The sequence below is a fragment of the Rhincodon typus genome, chromosome 9 (genome assembly GCF_021869965.1).
Source record: "Rhincodon typus isolate 14 chromosome 9, sRhiTyp1.1, whole genome shotgun sequence".
NCBI lineage: Eukaryota > Metazoa > Chordata > Chondrichthyes > Orectolobiformes > Rhincodontidae > Rhincodon > Rhincodon typus.
In genome coordinates, this window is record NC_063340.1 from 10,916,242 (window position 1) to 10,924,036 (window position 7,795).

General features: G+C 42.5%; 1 long non-coding RNA gene across 1 annotated transcript in view; it reads right to left on the reverse strand.

The window, feature by feature from the left end:
* Window positions 1-1,952: 1,952 nt before the first annotated feature.
* Window positions 1,953-7,795, reverse strand: part of LOC125484050 — a 77,956-nt gene continuing 72,113 nt past the window's right edge. Inside the window, exons 2-3 of the long non-coding RNA XR_007262919.1 lie at window positions 3,855-3,967; window positions 1,953-3,460 (exon numbers count right to left, since the gene is read on the reverse strand). This is a non-coding gene — a long non-coding RNA (uncharacterized LOC125484050). The remainder of the gene's footprint in view (window positions 3,461-3,854; window positions 3,968-7,795) is intronic.

Sequence of the window (7,795 nt, forward strand, 5' to 3'; positions counted from 1 at the left end):
AGAGAGTGTGAGTCTGTGGAATTCTCTGCCACAGAGAAGGTTGAGGCCAAAGCATTAAATGTTTTTGAGAAGGAGTTAGATATAGTTCTTACGGCTAAATGGATTGAAGGGTAGGGAGAGAAAATGGAGACAGGAGGCTGAGTTACTGAATGCTAGAGCAGACTCAAATGACCAAATGGTCTAGTCCATGCATTTATGTATCGAGATGGTTAATCAAATACGTTATCTGTATCAGATTTCTTTAATAAAAGAGCTTTAATACCTAACATAGTATTAAGCACTGACAGCAATAGGAAAGATAGTGATTTAACATGCAAGAGGCCTGAGAGTTGTGAAAATGCTGATGTTAAAACGACAAGAGTACAGCAAAGCAGCATCAGCAACTGACCATCATTTTAATCATTCTGAAGAAGGGTCACTGGAATTGAAATGTTACCTCTGCTTTCTCTCTCCACAGAAGCTGCCAGATCTGCTGAGCTTCCCCAGCAATGTCTGTTTTTGTTTTGGGTTTTCGTCATCCACAGATTTTTGTTTATTTTTCCTTTTCAGTGCTGTTTTCACTATCAATCAGGGCTTGTGTCATTTTCCCCTTGAATCAAGCTTTTCAATATGCTTATTTTCATTTCAGTGAAGCCTTTCACCTTTTCCCAATGCAGGCTGGACTTGGGTTCAGGAACAGAGGCAGAAAGCCTCCAGAACATGACACAGCAGCAGAGAAACATGTTAACATTGACATCACAGGAAAGTTGTGGTTTTTGAGCAGCTGCTTGTTTAGGACTGTATTTCAGCTACAGTCATTCTGAAAGCTGGAAACTTCTCAACTAGAATCATAGAATCCCTACAGTGTGGGAGCAAGACATCCAGCCCATTGCGTCCACACTGACCCTTCGAAGAGCATCCCACCCAGACCCAGCCCCAGCCTCCTACCCTATCCCTGTAACCCTACATTTCCTGTGGCTGATCCACTTGGCTGCACATCCCTGGTCACTACGGGGCAACTTAGTATGGCCAACCCAATAACCTGCACATCTTTGGACTGTGGGAGGAAACCAGAGCCACCCAGAGGAAACGCACGGAGACAGGGGGAGAATGTGTCAACTCCACACAGGCAGTCACTGAGGGCGGAATTGAAACAATGTCCCTAGCACTGTGAGGCAGCAGTGCTAACTGCTGAGCCACTATACCACCCCAAACTAGTACAGGGCAATTAAGGATTTATAGTCCAAGGGAAGGAGCTGATTTGGAGTAAGGGTGAAGAATCTCTGCTATTTAATAAGCTCCCGCTTATAGTAAACAGTGCAAAAGTAAATTTAAAGTAAGTTAAAGTGAGTAATGTTACACTAAGGTAAGTTGAATTAAAGCTAAAGTAAAATTAAAGTAAGTAAATAATACAAAGAACTGTGGATGCCACAAAGCTGAAAGTGCTGGAGAAACTCAACAGGTCTGGCAGCATCTGTGGAGAGAAAACACAGTTAGTGTTTATAGGAAGGATATTATTAAGTTGGAGAGGGTTCAGAAGAGATTTACTCGGACTTTGTCGGGTATGGAAGGTTTGAGGTATAAAGAAAGGCTGGCTACTCTGGGACTTTTTTCACTGGAGTGTAGGAGGTTGAGAGACAATCTGATAGAGGTTTATAAAATCATAAGGGGTACAGAAAGGGTTAATAGGAAAAGGGTGCCTTTTCCCTAGGATGGGTGATTTCAAAACTAGGGGTCACGTTTTTGAGGTGAGAGATGAATTTAATAAAGACACGAGGGGCAATTTTTTTTTTTTTGAATATACAGAGGGCAGATTGTGTGTGGAATGAAATTCCTGAGGAAGTGGTAGATGTGGCTACAATTACAACATTTAAAAGACATTTGGATAAGTACACGAATAGGAAAGGTTTGGAGGGATATGGGCCAGGAGCAGGAATATGGGACTAGTTTAGTTTGGGATTATGTTAGTCATGGGCTGGCTGGACCGAAGGGTCTGTTTCCACGCTGCATGACTCCATGACTATGACTCTATGAAGTCTAGTGGCCCTTCTTCAGAACTGAGTTAAGCCCAAGCTAAACTAGAGTTAATCGAAGGTAAAAGTAAACTTAAGGAAATGGCAGGGTAGCTTGGCCAAGTGGAATGCCTGTCAAGGAGGAGGATTTGGGGACACTTCGTGTGGCAGCAGCTATACAAGCTTGAGCTATATTTCAGAATTCAAAGTGGCAGCTGGAGTCACTTAGGTGTATCCATGAGGCAGAGAGCCATGGATAACATGCTCAGGGGAGGTGGTCACACCACAGCTTAGGGGCAAGTAGGCAGAGAGTGAATAGGTAACCACAAGACAGTCCAAGATATCAGGCAAGTAGAGCAGGAATACTTCTTGCAAAGTAATTTTCCATTCTGGATACTGGCGAGGATGAAAGTTCCTTGAAGCAGTGCACCAAGAGGTAACTACTGGTGGCCCAGTTGTACTAGGGGGGAATGAAGATGAGGGAGATCAGTACTGACAGGGATTCGAGAAGCAGACAGGCATTTCTGTTCCTTTGGTTTGATGATATGTCGCTTCCTTGGTACTAGGGTCATGAATGTCACAGAGCAGCTGCAGGATATTTTTGGGCATAAAGCCAGATGCTGTACTCTGCGTGAGAACCAACAACATAGCTAGGAAGAAGGAATGTGGCCTGAAATCAGAATTTGGGGAGCCTAGGTCGAGAATTAGCAAGCAGCACATCAAAGGTAGTAGTCTCCAGTGCCGTGCGCAAGTGAGAACAGACATAGGACAATGGTAGTGCAGGAGGGAGGGCCTTAGAGTTCTACGACACTGGGACTGGCTCTGGGGAGATGTCACTGTACAAACCAAAGGAGCTGTACCCGAACAGAACAGCAACTGAGTTCCTGGTGGGGGTGGTTTGCTCATGCTGTTGATGAGGGTTAACTCAGCAGGGATACAGGATTTAGGAGAGAATACCCGAGAGTAATACCAGCATGCTGAAATACAGAGATAGCACCAGAATAGAAAACAGAAAGTTAATAGGTGGAGTCGAAGTAGGACAGAAAGTCTAAACAGGGTTACATTGCTGAAATGGTTATGCAGAGTATAATGATTAAGACTGGGGGGGTTACAGGCACTGATAGTCATGTGGGATTATGATGTTGTGACATAAATAGAGACGTGGTTTAACAAGGGATGGGATTCGGTGTTAAATATTCCTGGTTATAAAGGTGTCCAGAAAAGAAATAGAAAAAGGGAAGAAAGGATGAAATGAAACAATAGTCCTGAAAAATGAAATAACACAGTGTAGAGCTGGAGGAACACAACAGGTCAGGCAGCATCAGAGGAGCAGGAAAGTTGATGTTTCAGGTCAGGACCCTTCTTCAGAAAGTCTTCAGCTTCAGAATCCACCACATGAACCATGAGCTGCCAAGCCCTGCGCTCAGGAGCTACACACTGCCAACCCTATCACCGCTATCTGATAGCACCTGTAAAGAGAAAAGCCAGAATTAACACTTTCAGCCCGACATGACTTACTTAGAACCAAAAAGGGTTGGAAAATAATGATTACACACTTTTAGTGCAACTTGGACTTGAAGCCAGGCCTCCTGGTCCAGAGAGACACTAGCCTTGCACCTCAAGAGATCTTCCTGAGATTCTGGATTACCACTAGATCACGGCCTCCCATTATCCAAATCCTTTTAGATACATGGCTAGAATCCAAATAAATCACACAATACTTCTATAAAGAAAAAGTCTCTGTGATGTAAGAAAATGATTTGTGCAAAATATTTGGGTCTCTCTTGTCCCAAGCTGACATATTTTAGAAGAATTGACCATCTCTTCCGATTACAAATAAATAAATCTATTTTTAATTTGTACCTGAGAGAACAAATGCAGCAGGCTAGTAATTGTGTTTCATATATCCACAGTTTGTGACATCCTTATCTGCTCCTTCTGGTTCTCCCTTGGTTTATCATGAGCTGTTCTGTCACCTTGAAAACATATGACAAATAAGAGAATATGCCAAAGTAATGACAATGCAATTTAAAGTGCTAAATTATCCTCACCAGCCACTCCAGAAAAGTATTATAAAAGAAATAAGCTGCAAAATCTAAATCATTCTCTCAAACAAAGAAGGCCAAATTACTTATGCTGCCAGGGTGACTCACAGAAGAATTCTATAGCAGATCTAATACAATTAAGGGGTTTCTTTGCTATGTACAATGCAGCATCCCAGCATATTTTGTGAGGTATTGAGGCCTAGTAATTTCTCCAGGTTTTGTATGTTTTTCAGTGCATTCAGGTGTCTGAGTTGCTGTGGTCTCCACCATTAATATCCATAGTCTCACAGATGTAAAAGTACATGTTGCTAGAGCAACTCAGAGAGAACCGTAGCACATCCTCATCCCCTTTCCAAAACTGCAGAGGATTTTTTTTTTTTCTCTCTCTTGATTTCTCAGCCTCTACTATGGGTAGAATGAAGAAGCAAGCCCCGAATCCATTCAGCTGTGACGGAGATGAACTCTGTGCCGTTGGCACTATAGCGATTGTAACAAGGTCAACCACCTGGACCTCAGGGTCACCGGATCCGAAACGTTAACTCTGTTTTCTCCTTCACAGATGCTGCCGGACCTGCTGAGCTTTTCCAGCAACTTTGTTTTTGTTGCTCATGGAATATTAGTTCCCTGATTGGTCCAACCAGGGAGCCCTGGCTGACGGATAAGAATTTGAGTGTCAGACATCCCATTCACTCTGAGACCTGGCTCTGAGGGAGTTGGATCAGTGTCAAGAACTCTCCACTTGTAAATAAAGAGTGACTTGGTAATGGAATACCAGCCTCTGTGGAGTTATTTCAGGCACTCTGATCTGCACTGGTCATCCAGCCAACCTGGTCCCCAAAGAGTCCAAGTTGTTGTTGCAATGTGCACATTGTAGCCTAGAGCTGTGGATAGTGATGGTAGACACTCCAACATTCACACCCTTCACACTTCCTACTGGCATGCAATGTTTGATTTTTTGATTTGATTTATTATTGTCACATGTACCAAGATACAATGAAAAGCATTGTTTTGCGTGCTATCCAGACAAATCATGCCTTACATAAGTACATCAGGGTAATTGAGCAGAATGCAGAATACATAGTGTTACAGCTAAAAGAAGGTGCAAAGAAATATCGATTTTAATGGATGAGAGGTCCATTCATAGGTCCAATAACAGTGGAGAAGAAGCGGTCCTTAAATCTGTTGGAAAGTGTTTTCAAATTTATGTATCTTTCTGGAAGAGGGTGGAAGAGAGTATAACTGGGATGGGAGGGGACTTTGATTATGTTGGCTGCTTTCTCAAGGCAGTGGGAGGCATAGATGGAATCAATAGAAGGAAGGCTGGTTTTTGTGATGGTTTGGGCTGCATTCACAACTCTGTAATTTCTTGCCGTCTTGGGCAGAGCAGTTGCCTTACCTACCTGTGATGTATCCAGATAGGATGCTTTCTATGGTGCATCTATAGAAATTGGAAAGAGTCAGCAAAATTGTGAGGAGTCATTGCAAGAGCTTTGGAAGTTTTTGCAAGTTGGATGTCTACCTGTTTGAGCACACCTTCCTTGGCCAACAAACTCTGGGGTGGGACTCAGACATGGAGCTTCTTTCTGAGATGCAGCAGCACTTCCCCTTGCCCCACAAGATCTGCTGACAGAGAAAGGTTTGAAGGTAGATATCTCGAGGATGTAATTCAAGAGGGCATTTCACAACAAGAGCGTTGCACAGCACGGTTGACACAATCTTAAATTAATCAATTAATCTGTGTGAGTTCCTGCATATATTAAGGAGCCATCTAATGAATGCCTTATCACACTCTTAGAATCTTTCTAAAGCACGCTACAGTCGACGAATTAATTTGAAGCGTAGTTACTGATACTCAGCTGACAATAAAGGCTATGGTGTAATAACAGTAATGTAAGTCAATTAGTAATGCAGAACCCCAGGCTAACGTTCTGGGAACACAGGTTTAAATCTCCCCCTGGTATCTTTATTAAATTAGAATCCAAAAGCAATCTGACATCACTAATGGCTGTTGATTGTTATTAAAATCTGGTTCATGAATGTCCTTTAGGGAAGGAAATCTGCCATCTTTACCAGAAGTGATCTACATATGAATCCAGAAACACTGACAATGTGGTAGAATCCTGGTCAGAATTCCAGGCGTACACCCTGTACCTTTGATTAATTTCATCAAATTGCATTCAAACAGATGAGATTTCACTTTATTTTCTTAACTGAAAGACAGCATCCCCAATAATGCAGCTCTTCCTCAGCACTGTTAGATCTCACTTTCGTCAATAGGCAAAACTTAACCAGTTGCTAAATTACACACGTGCTATGATGCATAATTTCCTTATCAAATCTCATTTACTGGCAAAGGTTTTACAGCCACAGTGAAAAGTGGGGAAGTGGGAACTTTCTCCTGACATGCAAAATACAATAGAGTGGAGAAAGTAAATACAGAACCATACTGAAACACATTTCTTCATGTAGAAAGAGAGTGAGAGTTGGAAGTCCAAGAAAGGTTGATGTGATCAAGACATTATCTTCATTTGAGAAATACCTAAATATGGCAATGGCTTTGTATTGTTGAGGCATGATGGTCTTCTTCAATTTAATCGCTTTTGTGACTATTATTCATCAACACATTATCCATTTTAGAATCATAGAATCCCTAGAGTGTGGAAGCAGGCCATTTGGCACATTACATTTATACCAACCCTCTAAAGAGTATCCCACCCTACCCCTGAATTTCCCATGGCTAACCCACCCAGTCTGGACACTATGGGGCAATTTAGCACGGCCAATCCACCAAAGCTGCACATCTTTGGGAGAAAACACACACACAGACATGGGGAGAACATGCAAACTCCATAGACAGTCACCTGAGGGTGGAATTGAACCCAGGTCCCTGGTGCTGTGGGGTAGCAGTGCTAACCACTGAGCCACTGTGCCACTCAAATTTGGATGATGGTGATTTTTTTTAAGGCCAGTAATGAGTGTTGAGAATAATATGAACAAAGTGAATAATGAAACAAAATAAAACAAAGAACTATGGATGCTGAAGATCTGAAACTAAAGCAGAAATTGCTGAAGAAACTCAGTAGGTCTGGCAGTACTTGGAGATAAAGCAGAGTTAACATTTCAGGTCCAGTAACCCTTCTTCAGAAATGGTACTTGAAACATTTAACTCTGCTTTCTCATCATACATACTGCCAGACCTGCTAAGTTTGATTTTGACTTTTGAGAGAGTGATAAAGCAGTCATACATGCCAGTAATATCTGGGAAACGGTGTATTTGTGCCTGTTCACTATGGGTTTTTACATGGGATAGTGGAAGGAGAGAGCATCAGTTAATCAAAGACGGTGAGCAGTAGACAAGAAATTAAATGGCAGGAAAAAGAGTTGGGGTGGGAGCTGAAAGATAGCAAGTTATATTTTCATCTATGTCATAAAACAAAGAACTGCAGATGCCAGAGATCTAAATTAAGCAGATAGGCTGGTCACCGATATCCATCACTAGCCTTGCTGCCTGTAAGGATTCCATCTCATTTTTCCAGTTTCTCTGCCCCTGTTGCATCTGTTCTGATGATACCACTCTCCACAGGGGGGCTCTCAGAAATGTCCAACTGAGGATTCCCCACTACTGTGGCTAACAAGGCCCTTAGCTGTGTCTGACCCATCTCCCACACTTCTGCCCTCACTCCTTCTCTTCCCTCACACAACAGAGATAGGGTCCGAGACAACAAGGTGCAGGGCTGGATGAACACAGCAGGCCAAGCA